The sequence below is a fragment of the Lycium ferocissimum genome, chromosome 11 (genome assembly GCF_029784015.1).
Source record: "Lycium ferocissimum isolate CSIRO_LF1 chromosome 11, AGI_CSIRO_Lferr_CH_V1, whole genome shotgun sequence".
NCBI classification, from domain to species: domain Eukaryota; kingdom Viridiplantae; phylum Streptophyta; class Magnoliopsida; order Solanales; family Solanaceae; genus Lycium; species Lycium ferocissimum.
In genome coordinates this window covers 50,562,688-50,580,886 of record NC_081352.1, presented here as the reverse complement: position 1 = coordinate 50,580,886, position 18,199 = coordinate 50,562,688, and positions in this window count along the sequence as shown.

Here is an 18,199-nt window from a genome sequence, read left to right as displayed (position 1 = left end):
CCTTTTGACTTGTTTGTGTATTTATTTTTTATATTTTGAATTTTTTTTTACTGGAAAAAGAACAAAGCATTTTTCTTTAAAAAAGGTCATAATAGAAGCTAAAGATAAACACTAGCTAGGAAAAGAATTTTTCATTATGAAAAGACTTTTGCATACGGTCATTTAATATTTAAAGACTTTTGATATCTAATGTATTACGAACCATATAACTATTTCCACCATATTTACTTTTTGTTTTCTATACGTAACACGGAAGATGCATTGAGTTCTAATGCATAAAATTAATTTTCTTGGTCCCACATAGAGATGGGAGCAAATGCATCTAAAAAAATGCCCTTAATTAACCACTAACGTAAGACATAAGAAATGTTATAATTCATTGAAATTTTCTCTTCAATATTCTAAACCAAAAACAAACTTGTTTTCAACATTTTTTTTTGGTAAATAACTTGTTTTCAATATTCTAAACCAACTTGTTTTCAACATTGACACAGCTGAAACATTAACTTTGATTGTTGTTGTAATAAAAAGAAGTTTGATTGTTGTTATTGACATGTCATGTCAGAAGTAATTGAAACATTAACGTTGTTGTAGTTTGATTGTCAAAAATGTCTTGCTTAATGAATGCGCAAAAATGTTCAGACATATAATATGGATTAGAGTAAAGAAGTTTGATTGTTGATTTTTTAAACACCAAACCAAACCAATTCGCGGGTTTTAAAATTTATACACCAAACCAAACCAATAAATTGGTTTTTCAAAAAAGTCGGATTTTTCGGGTTTTTTTTTCGGAATAGTCTGATAGTCCTAGGATACAATTATATAATGTCAGAAGTAATTGTATTAAAATATTCAACAAAAGCTAATATAATGGTTAAAAAATTGCTAGTTAACCAAACTAATTAACAAGCTATAAAAGAAAATGACTATAATCTAAAAATACTAAGTCATGCTAAAATAAGTATTAATTATATGACAGAAAAAAACTTAAGTTATGTATTTTTACTCTCTAAATCAATTATGCAAAACTAAAGAATAGATATCCAACATTATTGTCATTTCTAGTGGTAAATTGAATTTACGTTGTTGTAGTTTGATAATCTTAATTTGTCAAAAATGTCTTGCTTAATGAATGCGCAAAAATGTTCAGACATATAATATGGATTAGAGTAAAGCTAATAGCTTGCGGGAAAGTTCTTTTGTTGTTGTTCCTTTTTTAGTATCAATATCACGAATGAAGGATCTACTACGTACTAGAATATTATTTGAGGCCCGAAAAAGTACATTTGATGAACTTATAATTTAATAGAAAATTTTATGTATGATGATGATAAACGCAATGATTGTATAAGCGGGAACCTAGAATATTAATGCATGTCACCTTATTTTTGGTGTTTAATTAATATTGGTGTAAATAGTTCTAACTTAAATGGTAAAAGAAACCCAAAATATTGAAACAAAAAACTCATACAAATTATATAATCATTGAAACGTGTGAACCAGTTAAAGAAAGTTTTGTCTTTCTTTTCTTTTTTAAGAAATGGAAGCTTTCATGCATATTGTCGTGTAATATATAAAAGACGGTGCCTACTTTTGGACCCCATCTGCTTTATGGTCCTCATCTTATAGTGCATGCCGTGTTCAACACAATTCTAATTCTTTTCCAAAATTCAATGTGCATGAAGAAATTTAAAAAGGTGAACTTGGATTTTCATGAAAGCTACTTTTAATTTGGAATTAAAAAGAGAAAGCTCACTTGTTAGTGCACCATCATCTGCTCTATAAATGACCACCTACGCGATCGGTCAGAATTTCAACTTTATGAGTTCTGAATTTTAAAATGACGATTCCAAATAATAATACTAATGGGTTCTAAATTTAATATTTATACATATTTAAGAAATTTCTTAACATAATAAATGCACAATGTTTGAATAAAGCTATTAAGTCCGACCGAACCATTATCCGGTCTTGATCTAGCTCCCTACATCCGTGAGTCGACGTAGTTGGCTTCTTGTATGAACACATGTTGCACATTTTTCAACCTTTTATATTATTAGGTCATCTAAATGGTAATTATAAATAATCATGTCCATAAAATTAGAATTTGTAACATAGAGATAAGACATGTTACAGGCTAATTAACATACAATGTATAATAGTGTGGAGAGATTACTTCGTAGCTCACTGCAGTTTGCATCTGCCTAGACCACAACTTTGTTTACTGATATTCTTGGTATGAGAAATGTCCAGAGAATCATCACATGGCTAGTATATACAAAATAGATTAATATCACTGACCTAATAAAATATTCCTGCACATGATTTTTATTGGCTCTGATTTGCAATTTATTCAGCTGTTCGCTTGCAAATACTTTACAGGTTGGCTAAATTTAATCGGTTGATATGGTGGATGGTCGATGTTGGTGATAATACAATAAAAATAAAATTACAATTGATAAATAAAATAAAAATGTTTTTGGCTGAGGCGCGGATATCTCGCTCTCTTTAAGGAGATTTAAGCCCGCTTAAAGAAATTTTTACGGTCCAAGAATAATCTTTTACGACTTGTCCCCGGATACTACAATGACCGATCACGTTGTACAACTCAACAAACTCGGACAAGATGTTGAGTCCAAACCTCCACCAAAAAGAACACCTTCCTTCAACAAATAAAACTCTCTTTTTTTACTAACTCACTTTTCAGGCACTCTATATTTTTCTCATCTCTACTCCCACATAGTAAGGATGACTAACTATTTATAGCTAGGAAAATCATCCTTGAATTGAATAGGATATGAATGGGGTAGTAAAATAGGCAGATAATAGAGAATTATTATTTGGATGTTACATGAGTTACAAGACTAAAAAGGATGAATGTGAGTGTAATGAGTAGGAGGTTACAAAGAAAATAAAAGAAAATAATTACCACTTTCTTTGACTCCGATCCAATGGCCACAACATACAGATGAATGCAAAAACATAGTTTTGCATTGAATTGATGAACTTTAATACATATTATTTAATATTAAAATGCTCTAAAAGTCCATCAATCCCCCACTCATTTTAATATTGAAATAAGATAGTATATCAGTTGAAGGTAGACTATTATGCATTATGAATGTTTGCTCTGCATTGAACCTTCACTTAGTAAAACAATAATCTTTACTCCAGAGCCGTAATGGTCTCGGACTTGAACTATGTCGCTTTAGGGAAATAAAATTATCGTTTACACATAATAATCAAGGTGTTGACATGAGCTTTCACAGCCAGCACATTACGGCCTTGTGCTATCCCGGTTTTCATGAGTCTTTTTGAGAACGAGCCCAATTCTCATAGGAAGCGGCCTACTTCCACACTCACATAAGTGAAATCTGTCAAGGATACTTCTGTAACTTTAACACCCCACTCATACGAGCTACATAATTTCATTAAGAGTATATAAACTCAACCTCCACAAACTATTACAGAATAATGCACTCACACCATAGAGGGAATAAATAAAATAGTGCATTTTCTCAATAAGTCATCATATGATTTGTTTTTCCCATTGAACCTGGTTACAGGATCTCTAGTCCCCTGGTTGGGTTTCCTCATATACGACTCATGAATTTATGGGTTTTAATCCATCCCTCTCGATGTGCTCTAGACCCTTTCTCTTGCCAAGGCCTTGGTTAGTGGATCTGCAAGATTATCACAAGATTTGCAAAATCAACGTTAATGGTACCACTTGTCAAATATGATCTCACAGTACTGTGTTTTCTCCTTATAGGTCTGGATTTACCGTTATAATAACGGTTTTGAACTCGACCAATTGCAGCGGTGCTATCACAATGAATTAAAATAGGAGGAATTGGTTTTTCAAAATAAGGAATTTGAAATAATAAATCTCTTAACCAATTCGCTTCTTCACTAGCTGAAGCTAAAGCAATTAGTTCAGCATCCATGGTAGAGTTAGCAGTAATAGTTTACTTTTTTGTTTTCCAACAAATAGCACAACTTGCCAACATAAAAATATAACCAGTGGTAGAACAGGAATCACCAGATAAAGTGTTCCAATCTGCATCAGAAAAGCCTTCAAGTACAGCAGGATATTTTTTACAAAACAACCCATAAGTTTTTGTACCCACTAAATATTTCATAACTCTGGTTATGGCATGCCAATGTTCATTAGCTGGCTTGCTTGTAAACCTGCTAAGTACTCCAACTGCATATGCAATATCAGGCCTAGTGCAATCAGTCACATATCTCAAACTTCCAATTAAGCTAGCATATTTCTTTTGATTTATCACATCATTTTCACTTTGAACAAGAAACAAGTGAACACTTGAATCAAAAGGAGTTACAACATGCTTGCAATCAAGAAAGTTATATTTTTTCAAAATTTTCTCAACATAATGTGTGGTCAAGGAAAATTCCATCACATGTTCTAGTAATTTTTATTCCAAGAATAAAATTTGCCTCACCAAGATCTTTCATATCAAAATGGCTTCTAAGAATATTTTTAGTTTCACCAATAACATTCATGTTAGAGCCAAAGATCAATAAATCATCAACATAGAGGCAAACAATAACATGTGAATTATTCCAAGACTTATGATAAATGCACTTATCACACTCGTTTATTTTAAAACCATTCTTAATCATGCAGGAATCAAATTTCTCATGCCATTGCTTTGGTGCCTATTTCAAGCCATATAGGGATTTAGTAAGTTTACACACTTTGCTTTCTTGGCCTGCTACAATAAATCCTTCGGGTTGTTCAATATAAATTTCCTCATTTAGGTCCCCATTTAAAAAAGCTATTTTTACATCCATTTGATGAACATGCAAATCAAAAATTGCAACAATAGCAATTAAAAGCATTATGGATGTAATTCTAGTTACCGGAGAAAATATATTAAAAAATTCTAGGCCTTCTAGTTGTTTAAAGCCCTTAGCAACTAGTTTAGCGTTATATTTATCAACAGAACCATCCAGTTTTAACTTTTTTCTAAGGACCCATTTACATTGTTTTACAACCCGGTGGTAAATCAACTAGCTTCCAAGTTTTATTGGAAATAAGTGATTTCATTTCATCATGTAAAGCCTCTTTCCAAAAAAATAGCATCATCTGAAGATAAAACTTCTTGTAAATTGAGAGGGTCATCTCCAACATTAAAAACATAAAAATCAGGACCAAAACCTTTTTCTACTCTAGCTCTTTTACTTCTTCTTAACTCAAAATCATCATTTTCTTTATTTTTCAAAACAGAAGTAGAAGAACTAGGTAGTGATAAAATATTTTCTTCAGTCCTATGACCGCCACTATTTTTAGAATCAAATGGAAATTTATTTTCATGAAAAATAGCATCACCCGATTCTATTACTATATTATCTTCAAGACTAAAAAATCTATAAGATGTACTATTTGAAGCATAACCAAGAAAAGCACAAGTACTAACTTTTTTACCCAACTTAAAATTTTTGGGATCCATTAACCTCACATAGGCTAAACAATCCCAAACTCTTAGATATCTCAAATTTGTCTTGTGGCCTTTCCATAACTCAAACGGTGTTATTTTTGTCTTTTTATGAGGCACACGATTCAACACATAACAAGCTGTCAAAATAGCTTCACCCCAAAAATTTAGAGGTGCACTAGACTCAATAAGCATGGCATTTGTTAACTCAACTAAAGTTCTATTTTTTCTTTTTGCTACACCATTAGATGCAGGAGAATAAGGTGGAGTAATTTCATGAATTATTCTCAATGATCTAACAAAAGAATTAAACTCATTAGACTCATATTCACGGCCTCTATCACTTCTAATTCTTTTTATTTTTCTACCAAACTGATTTTCAACTTCTTGAAGATAAACTTTAAAATTTTCAAAAGCATCACTTTTATTTTTCATCAAGAAAACATATGTATACTTAGAAAAATCATCAATAAAAGTGATAAAATATCTATTTCTTCCACGAGTTAAAATTCCTCCAAGTTCACAAATATCAGTATGAATTAACTCTAACAATTCGAGCTTTTTCTTTCAACTTGAAAATGAGGTCTTTTTGTGATTTTGGCTTTACTACAAGCCTCACATTTTTTAAAATCCTTTTTAATCATTGGGATTAATCCTAAACTACTCATGATTCCCACATAACGATTATTAATATGACACAAATGAGCAAGCCCAAAATTAGTGGAAGAAAACATGTAAACAGAATTAGTAACTTTATTCATCTCAACATTCAACTTGAACATCCCATCACTAGCATACCCCTTTCCCACAAAAATATCTTTTTTCACTATTACATATTGATCAGACTTAATAATTTGCTTGAAGCCTGCTTTATTAAGAAGAAAACTAGACATCAGTTTTTTTCTCATGGAAGGAGTAAAAATTACATCTTTTAATGTTAACACCCTTCCTGAGATAAAGCTCAACTCGACATCTCCCTTTTCAAGCACTTGAGTAGTGTGAGAATCACCAAGCATGATGGTTTTGGGCTCCTCAAATGGAGTATACACTTTGAACCAATCTTTGTCATAGCAGACATGACGGTTTGCACCAGAATCAGCCCACCATCCATCAACATTTTCAACCATATTTATGTCTGTTATCACCTCCACAAGTGGCTCTTCGGTAACATTCGCCTGAGGTGTAGGACAACGTTTCCGAAACTTGCAAAATCGAGCAATATGCCCACTCTTGCCACAGACAAAGCATGGTCCTCCATTTTGTCCTTGGTTATTACCACCATTATTTTTCTTGGGAGGTCTACCATTATTTTTCTTGAATATTTTCTTCTCAGGCTTCGTAGAGGTATTTTTGTTAGCATTAGGAGTAGCATTATTTGAAATAATTAAATTTACGTTATTTGTGACGGGTTGTAAGTTGCTCTCTTCCGTTTGCAAAAGTGCATCTTGTCCCCTTGCCTCTTCTTCCATGCGGATTCTCATAATCAACGTCTCAAGAGAGGTTTCCTTTTGTTTGTGGCGCATAGTTTTTTGAAATTCCTTCCAAGAGAGTGGAAGTTTAACTATTATGCCACAAACAATAAGGTTATCTCCAATTTTGATCTCCTCAGACCTAAGCTCTCCAACAATCATTATAAAGTCTTGAGCTTGGTCTACCACTAATTTGTTGTCCACCATTTGGAAACGAAAACATCTACTAGCAGCATATTTTTTCGCTCCCGCCTCCTCGGTATCATATTTACTCTATAATGCTTTCCAAATTTTCTTTGCAGTAAAGTAGGTTCTATCATAATAATCATAAAAATTATCTGATAGACAATTAAGCAGATAATACCGACACTTGTAAGAATCCTCATCGTACTTTTCATCTTTTTCTTGAAGAGAACTAAGTTCTTCATTTTGGATTCTTCTCAGTTAACACATAAGAAACATTGAGAAGACTTAAGTAGAAAAGTACTTTACCCTTCCATCTCTTAAAATGAGTACCGTTGAACCGAAATGGCTTGTTAAGATCTCCCACTTTGACATCCGCAGATTTTTCAATTGTAGCCATTGAATATCCTTAAAATTGTTGGTGATAATACAATAAAAATAAAATTACAATTGACAAATAAAATTAAAATGTCTTCGGCTGAGGCGCAGATATCTCGCTCTCTTTAAGGAGATTGAAGCCCACTGCAGCAAACCTTTACCAGTCCAGCAGTAATCTTTCTGACTTGTCCCCTCCAGGATACAATAGCCCGATCACGTCGTACAACTCAACAAACTCTGGATAAGATGTTGAGTCCAAAGCTCCACCAAAAAGAATACCTTCCTTCAACAAATAAAACTCTCTTTTTTTACTAACTCACTTTTCATGCACTTTATATTTTTCTCATCTCTACTCCCACATAGTAAGGATGACTAACTATTTATAGCTAGGAAAATCATCCTTGAATTGAATAGGATATGAATGGGTGGTAGTAAAGTAGGCAGATAATGGAGAATTATTATTTGGATGTTACATGAGTTACAAGACTAAAAAGGATGAATGTGGGTGAGTAATGAGTAGGAGATTACGAAGAAAATAATTACCACTTTCTTTGACCCCAATGGCCACTAACGTACAGATGAATGCAGCAACATAATTTTGCATTGAATTGATGAACTTTAATACATATTATTTAATATTAAAATGCTCTAAAAGTCCATCATTCGAAAATGGGGAACACAACATTCTGCTTCCTATTTTAAGAAAAAATATTTAAAAGTGCAGGAAAACTTGAGCTTATTTATATTTTAGTTAAGAATTGGTCGCTGGTTTAGGTGAATTTAATGTTTGCAAGAAAAGAAGTGGCAGCTAGCTAGGTGATAAAGACAGGAATATTTCGATGAAAGAAAGAGTATATGTCCAACGTAAGACTTCGTTTCACATTAAACAAATATATGAATTGTTAAAATACTTTGAAAAAGTGAAATCTGGCTAATTGGATTCGTTTTCACATATAAAATAAATTAAAAAAATTGTAAGAACTCGGTCGTGTATTATTGATCCTTCCGAATGAGTGTATTGATTGCAGATATTATATTAAAAAGTCCAAAAAGAAGAAAAATGTGATTTTGAATGATGTTACCTACCAGTGTGAAAGTGTCTTTATGCCAAAAATTAATATACCACATGTGCTCCTATTTCCAAACCCATTTAAAAATGAACTTACGTAGAAATTCCATGCAAGTAACCCCAAGAAATTTAATGTGCAAGAAAACAACATTGGAATATAAAGAAATCAAATGCGTCTTCCGCAATGAAGAATGGAATAATAGTTCACTCCTAGAAAGTTAAAGGGGCCATTTGGCCATGAGGATTATGCACTTCTTTCGTAATAATTTTCCACATTATTTTAAAAATAAGTGTTTGGTTATAAATTCTCAAATTCAACTTAGAGTTGGATTTCAAATTTCAAAAAAGTGTTCCAAACCTGTATTCCAACACCAGCTTCATTAATTCAAAATAAAGTGTTCTCTTCTCTCATTTGCAAAAAGTATAGCAACAGCTTCATAAATTTCAAATAAATTAACAAATATTTGGAATATATGGTCAAATGTCTAATTTTCTTCCTTTCAATTTTTTTTTTTTAAATTTCATTTCACTTTATGTATGTAGCACTTTTTCTTTCTGAGAAAATTAACATTTTTTATATTTAAATATTATTTAATCTTAAAATTTTCATTTTATCCTCAGTAGAAATCGTAAATTCTCGTATTGAAGTTAGTAGCAGAACAAAGAACCAAGATACCATTTTATGTCAAGGTCTTAGTCTTTTCTCAAATTTTATGTTTAGTAGTATAATAAAAAATCTTCTAATTTTCTTTATCTTTTTCCCTTCGTCGCGTAAATGGAAGAGAAGTAAATAAGTATATCTAGTAATGGAATGTATGGTTTTGATTTAAAAAAAAAAAAAAAAAAAAAAGATAGAGAAAGGAAAAGGACGTGCAAATTAGGAGACTTGGATCATTCCGAAAGTGACAACAAATCATTATTTGACTAATCTATGCTGATATATAGTTCAGCAAAGCTGACTGCAAATACGTAGAAGCCATTATGGTATTATTTTATCTAAGAATATGAAGTTATTAATTAACCCTAGTTACCCCTCACCCCTAGTCGCTGGGTATCTTTGACTGTTCACTTTTCGTGACTCCTCCTCATCTCCTTTTTCTGCCGTATAGCCTATAGGTTCCCATTTTCAAAGGAAGGTGAAGCCTATTTCTCTTACTTTCCACCTTCCGTCACACCCCCCCCCCCCGCCCCCGCGCCCCACAACAAATTTCTTTTTAATTCTTTTTTGTAAGAATTTTGTTTAATATTTAAAATTCACTGACCCCACTAATTAATTAAGATTCGCGTCGAATAGAGTTCATTTAATGGGAAAGGAAATAATTATTTGGCATTCAAAATTCTCTGGCCCGACTATGACTAATTAAGATTCGCGTCGAATTGAACCCATTTAATGGGAAAGAGCTCTCTATGAAGCTTTCCTATTTGATATAATTGCGTTGAATTTATGAATGACCTGTGTCATGAATCTAAAAGTTTGTGATCATAACAATATATATATATATATATAAGTTTCTTTTTATAAAATTTGAACACTAAGAGAATATATATATATATATATATATATATGATTCATCTTTTTTTTCAATGTCTTCAACGTCAAACACGTCTATGTATAATATAATTGTGAAAAATTTTTCATTTTTTTTTTTTTAATTAAAGCTCCTTGCAATTTTTTGATAAGGATAGGGGAGAGACTTGGACTCATAGCCTCAATATAGGAGTATTTTTTTTATACTATCGGGTTATAATTAAAAGACGTTTCAACTGATAGTTTATCTTCCCCAACCAATTAAATACTTACAACATAAGAAGTTATAATGTCATATATGTGCTTCTAAACTATCAAAAATTATCTTAAAACTTTATAATGAATTAAATTGCACTATTAAAGAGATTATACACTTTTTACTTAATTACAATGTCTTCAACAGTCCTTACACTTTTCTATAACGCCTTGGAATTTCTTCGTCTATGTATAATATAATTGTGAAAGGCCTTGCAATTTTTCATTTTTTTTTTTTAATTAAAGCTCCTTGCAATTTTTCATACCTTACCCTGGAAGATTTTTTAAATCTCAGTTCATCAATTTAGTAGGAAATGCAAAAGAATTAAAATTTGAGCACTAACAATATAGGATCAACTTACAAAAAAATTACATATTTTTTTATACTATCGGGTTATAATTAAAAGACGTTTCAACTGATAGTTTATCTTCCCCAACCAATTAAATACTTACAACATAAGAAGTTATAATGTCATATATAATGCTTCTAAACTAATTCAAAAATATATTACAATGAATAGCTTGCTATAACGAATTAAATTGCACTAATAATAAGATTAATTATGCACAAGTGTATGCACAAGTGGCATCACATAGGTCGCAATAGCAGCCAATTAAATCTGTCATATATCTAACCAAGTGCTTAGGATTGACATGTCGTTCCATCAAGTCGGTTGGACTGGGACACAGCCCCGAATTTCGTTTTGTTTTTTCCATTGTGAGAAAGACCAGATATTTCCATTGCAACTTAATCAGGAATAATCTAAATTAGTAGCCGCAAGTTTGCAACTCCCAAAATGTATTTCATTGAAAAATGTAAATTGTATAGAAGTCTTCAAATGTGGAAAAAAAGTTGGTGGAAAAACTAAGCATCAAAAGTTATTAATTTGTACCATTTTTAAACATGACATGCATTCATAACTTGTTTAATGACAGGATGACAGTTAAGTTGAGCTATGCAAGGAAGTTATTTCTTGAACTTTGTCTTGAACAAATGCAGAGGTGAATTCAAAACATAAAGTTAATTTATTTTCAGTATGAATATGATTTTATTATACGTCTAATAGTAAATATGGTCATTTTAATAAATTTTAAATTTAATCCTTATAATATTCTGCTAAGCATATTTACCCTTCAATTATATGAAATATGCATTTTTGGTTCCTTTGCTTGTGAATATTCACAAAATTTTAGAACTATTATGTTTAGCTCGTATTGTTGCCCCAAATTTGAGGGTAATATACATCTAAAAGTAGTCCAAATATAACATATTTCTCACATAAAGGACCAAAAACACACATTCTAATTAATTGAACGTTAAATATGTTGAGTCATATATCTCAAAAACCAAAATTAATGGAATTTATTAAATAATTGAGGGATCAAAGATACCATTATCCCTTGATTATATGTCCATATAAAAACTTTTATATATATATATATATATGTTTACCTCAAAAATGGATAACAATTAAATTTATATGTGGTGCTAAGGATATGTGGTTTAATTTAACACAATGTCAGATTATAATGCGGATGATAAAATAAAGCAAAGATTACAGATCTAGCGTGATGAACACCAATTGACCTTGAATATCGAGATCCGAGGACGTTACTCGACAATCAAGTGATGAGCTTCGAACAGTATTGTAAGAATTAAGAAGATGAATTGACACTGGTGATTTTATTGCTTGCTTGATATATGAATATGCCTTTCTCCCGTCCAGAAAAAAACTGAAACCAAAATAAATGGGGGCCTCCTCTTTATATAGTAGAGGAATCCCAACCCTAGTACAATTCTAAACAAGGAACAGAATCTGCTGATAGCTGTTAACGCAATCGGTGTCGAAATATCCGGCTGATGGCGGATATTTCGGTCTTCTCGTCGTGGTGCCCAACCGCCTCTTCATCTCGCTTCAACGCCTCATTCCAGGTCGGGCTTGGATCCCGGGTCTTGATAGGATCGGTCTCCTACCGACCGAGCATATCTTTCATATCGAGAAACTGAGGCTATCCGTTACCTCGGTTTTACCTATATATATATATATATATATATGTTAAGACGAACAGAAATCAATAAATTTAGTTTAACTCACAAATCTATCCTATATTCGGCACCAAATACTTGCTCCAACAATATCACAGAGAATTGATTAGGTTGCTTGTTAAAAAAAAAAAAAAAAAAACAAAGAGGAATGATTAGCTTGATAAAATTATATCCTATAAATAGCAATTAAGAATTTGTTGAATAAGATTCCTTGTAGGTTTTTGATTTGGAAAGCAGAATTTGCCGAAAAGTTAGTTTTATCTTTTTATGGGACTGGAAAGAATAATCAATAATGAAACTTGAAAGAGCCATATGCCTAATATACAGCAAAATGCGGCGCACATTTAAAATGCGTATTTCTACAACTCATCAAAAATGTTAAGTATTTTGAGTCAATGTTTTTGTGGATTCGAGGATCTTTTAAGTCCATACATTGCCTAACATGGATGTGATAAAGTGTGGAAATCTAAATATATAAAATCTGCTTCTCTTCAATAACATTTTCAGATGTGTAGATATGTTCCATCTGTTGTTGAAATTACTGAAAATACTTGTTATTAGTCAGGAATATATCGATTTAGTTTTGAAACTATCATATACTGAAATTTACATTCTCATATGTCATATGGCACGCTTTTCGTTCTTGCACTTTATTGTTTCCGGTTGATTATTTGAATTTTTTATATAATAAAAGCTTAAAATTTTGTATAATTTGAGGAAAATGTAAATGGAATGGGAAATCAACAGCATTTGAAATTGCCGTTGTGATAACGTGTGGAAATCTATATAAAGCTTTAAGGAGAGAATGCAACCAGCAGAAAAAGTTATTTAGAAATTTAAACTTAAATAGTTCAAAACTTGGAGATTATTCGAAAGACGTAATTACTAATGTCTAGCTCTCAATACAGGTCCAAAGGTATAATTTTTTCCTAAAAGTGCTTATTTTAAAAAGTGAGGTGCTTGGCCAAGCTTTTGGGAGAAAATAAGTATTTTTGGGGTGTAGCAGAAGCGATTTTTCTTAGAAACTTATTTTTTTGATTGCCCAAAAGCGCTTTTGAGAAAAATATACTTAAAAACACTTTTTAATAGCTTGGTCAAACACTAATTGCTACTCAAATGTCTTTTTAACTTAATTGGCCAAACACAAACTGCTTTTCGTCAAAAATAATTTTTGACAAACTCTTTTTAAAATAAGCTGATTTTAGAAATTTGGTCAAATTGACTATTAAAATGAGATTGAAGTAGTATTGGATAAGCTGATGAACCGGTCGAATAAAAAACTAAAAAGAAGTACATCTTCGACTTGAATTTCAACCACTTTCTCATCCTAAAGTTTTCCACTTAGATCAATCATTTGACATTTGAAGGCCTTGCTAGCTATCTTTTGACAATGTGGCCCAAATCATTTTATCTGTTTGGCATTTCTGGTGGTGGCTTTGAATCAACGTGAGCTTTGTTCTTCTAGAAAGATATTAGGTTATATGGAAATCGACCAAAAAAGTTAAAAACATAAGAAAAGAAACTTAGTCATTAAAACAAATAAGGTAATGATTGATATAATTGAATTGAATATATATCTTTTCTTCTTTCTTTTAGAGTTGAGCATTTCAATTATTAGTATAATTGAATTGGATATATATCTTTTCTTCTTTCTTTTAGAATTGAGAATTTCAACCTTCAAGAAGAACTTTTTCGACAATGAGTGGTAATTTTAGCAAGATAACTTTTTCGATAATTCACCACTCGTTACGTTTTGGTGATTGATATATATATACATAATAATAAATATAATAATACTTTTCAGGTTTAAAACATAACAATAAATGCTTTAGCGCAGAAAGAATAAAAATTGACATGACAAGGAGATTGTATCAAGATGGTCCAAACCCAATTATGATAATTATGGCGCCCAAAGTCCACCATTTGGGCCTCCCGTGACGAGCAGGTTTGTTTTAGGCCCATAAGAGGAGGGGGTGGGGGTAGGGGTAGGGGTAGGGGTAGCGTGGGGGTTGTGGAAACCAATGCTAGGTGTCCATAACCTCTATCAGTTTTTTGGGAGGAAAAAAAAAAAAAAAAAAAAAAGGATCACCCCTCACATTTTAATTTAAGTACCTAAGAAAGCTATTGAAAAACTATTTAATTTCTCAATCTCAAGGATTTAGGTTTAAATAAAAAGCTATGTCATTTATGATTTTGGACACAATTTAAACATGAAGTGGTTCAAATTTCACTTACTTTGAAACTTGCAATTGAAAACTAGTTTATCTTCTTTAGAATTGTACATTCGAGCTAAAAATGAAAGCAACTCAAACTTCTTCTTTTTTAAACTTTAGTTGATTTGTTTAGACTTGAATTTGTCACTAAAGTATTAAATTGACTCCATTCTAGATTGGGTTAACCAGCTAGCCACTTTTAGGACGATGTTTCGATTTTATAGCAAATTATTTAATGTTTAACCAAAATTTAAAAGGGTAAATGTTGCCTCTTCTTCGCTTCCTAAAACGTTAGGACAATTTCGATTCAAAAACTTCATGACATTATGTCTTGAAGTTTAATTTTTCAATTCAATACTTAAGGATATTGTGTCCTTAAGTTCAATTCCATTTCAAGACTTTAAGACACTATGTCCCTAAATTCAGTTTTTTCAGTTCAATACTTCATGACATTGTGTCCTAAAGTTCGAACTGTTTAGTTCAAACTCCAGACTTGTATATCTCTATTTTGCAGAATAACTAAAGCCAACATTATGAAGGTGAGAATTTTGTTGTTGGTTAAGATGAAAGTGGTAAAATTTCATCGTTGAAGATGTATATATACGGAGCTATGTCAATTTGTGAATTACTGGTGAAATAGAATAAGTTCTTTGGTATGTAGTAGAAAAGAATTAGGGGATGTAGAAGAAGAAGACGATAATACAGAAGAAGAGAAATGGGCAGTCTCATTATAACAAGAGAGAGGGAGAAGGTATTGACTAAACTTTAAATAATTTGCAAAACCCGATTAAAACGGAAATTAAAAGCTCCAAAGATGGCTACCCTTGCACTTCGTCCGTGACAACCACTTAAGCATAGATTCTATTTAAAAATAATTTATTAGCGTAAAATTCTCCTCTATTAACGTACTTTATCGTGTTAGAATAAATGCTTATAATGAACAGCAAATTGGAAAATGGATGTGCTGATTGACAACAGGCGACATCTCTAGCTTTAGTCTAGTATAACCCAACCAAAAAGTAATGTGGCCTTATTTATTCATAGCAATCTTGTCACATGAGAATATAATGGAAAGCTTTTAATTGTGGTTGACTAATAAGCTAAAGCAAGGAAGGAATGAGACCACGCCACCACTCACTATTAATTTATTCAATTTGGTGTTTTCGTTTATATATATATATACTGCATGTATTTTAGTCAAGACTTTTGGTAGGCATTGATTGAATTCAAACCAAAAAAGTCATATAATTTGTCATGTCTATAACATCCTTTTCAATTTTGGTGGTTAATGATTTCTATGGATAACACAACATAGCACAGTTGTAAACTTATGTAATTCGGAATGGTTTTTCGCCAATAGCCACTGGTCCAAATATGGAATGAACAAAAGTTCCAGAAAGAAAGAAACCATGGGATACATGCATAGCGGCACCGGTAATGGGTTATAGGACGATTCCGTCCCCACCGGTTCCATTTTTTTGCGCGGATTATCCTTCATTTGGAGTGGTCTTTAATTTTTACCCTTCAAATCGGTGGTCTTTAAGTTTTTCACCTAATGTCTCGGAAGGTTGTGGGTTGAATCTCTGTTCAAAAAAAAAAAAAAGTTGAATTTTGTTTCAAAACTCTGTCTTGCGAATCGAAACTCTACTTTGCAAATTTTTTAAAATTTTTTGACTGAGTGACTGTTCGAACCTGAAACCAAGGGATTTTTAGCGAAGCGCAAAAGTTAAAGACCACCAAATTGAGGGGCAAAAATTAAAGACCACCCCCAGCGAAGGGCAATCCTGCAAATTGCCCCATTAATTCTACATAAAGGCCAATGGAGTATTGGGCACTGGGTTATACGAATTCGGTATTTTTGTGATCCGTATCACATAATATGAACAATATAATAGCTTAGTTGAAAGCGAATCGAATTTGAAGTTTGTGGGTTCAGAATTCTAGTCTTTTAAGTGGGCAAGTTACACATTTGTCCCGTCGGCCAAGAATAATTATATTCACTAGCTAAATATACATTATTATGCATCAAAAATGTGTATTAATTCTATGTATATTATATATTAATATATGAAAAATATATATTTCCTGGCTATTGGTTGACAACTGTTTATGCCAATTTCTCTTTTAAGCTACTAGGTTCTAAATTGACAAAGAGATTTTTTTTCGTAAATAGCAATATTAATGACGCTTATTGCTAATTATAGCGATATTATTAAACTTTGCAAAATATAACAACACTAATTTTGCAAAGCGTAAAAAATCCAGCTAATATGCATATAAAACCTTCCAGCACATCTCATGAAATCAAGGATTTTAAGTATTTTTTCTTTCTTCTTATCTTCTCTTCCTCACAAATCCTAACTGCCACTATTCTCATCCAACTCCCTTCGATGTCACCTCCATCCACCACCACATTTCACTATACATAAGGAAACAAGAAAAACGATGACAGCAAATGAATTTGTACTGGCTTCATAAGTGGTCAACAATTTTAGCATTCTTATACATCGACAGAAAGATGAGATACGACGGTATATATTGACAAACACAGTATGTATCATTTGTATGTCATGATTACATGGTATATACATCTCTGTATGTACAATGATACACTACACATGCGGTGACATACACATGAGATACACGTGGCATACGCTGATATATCACGTGTATCTCGTATGTATAGTAATACACGTGACATATATCTCATATTATTCAGCCAACATACATTTGAAATACATCCGATATACAATCATTCCACCACTAGACGGTCACCACCAAAAAAAAAAAACATAATCACCCCTAGAAGTCCCCATAATCACCACTCATTCTATCACACAACAAGAAGAGCGCTCCATTGAATCTAGAGCTATTTTGTTGGAGCAAGATCGTCAGAGAAATCAAAGAAGTAATAAATATTTTGGTCAGATATGCTAATTACTAGTTAGTGGGAGGAAAAAAAAAACTCATAAGCTCATTCACTGCAACCTCAGACAAAATTTCTTAGAATCAGCAATGCACCTACCATTAAATGGAATACACAAAACAGAACCAAAGCTCCTACACATACAGTTTCGGACATCGTTATTCAGAACATTAGGAATCCTAAAAATGTAGAATCCAGTTATTTACAAATACAAATACAATGAGCCAAAATATCTTCCGTGAGAATGAGAGAGAGACTGAAGGGGAAGAGAAAATTGGAAAAAAGCGATTAGATGTACCGAAATTGAAGCCTAAAATTAAGGGATACTTATACCATTAAATTGATACATTTTAAAAACTGTTAATGTGTTATGTTGAGTAATTAATTGAGAGTGTCTATAAAAATTGTAATTACGGGTCCTCTTTGGTTATATAGTATAAACTTGTGAAAATTTCATAAATAGCTAAAGTTTAAAGCGCAATTACGAAACGTAGCTACAGTTTGCGTATTTACGAAACGTAGCTACAGTTTGCGTATCAGGCGGTATCAGATGTATCAACAAAAGATTTGTATCGATTCAAATTTGTATCAAATGTGTATCAATGTGTCCAACGATATCCGTATCAACCGAAATTACGCGAAAGAGTTGTATCAACGCATATTGTAGCG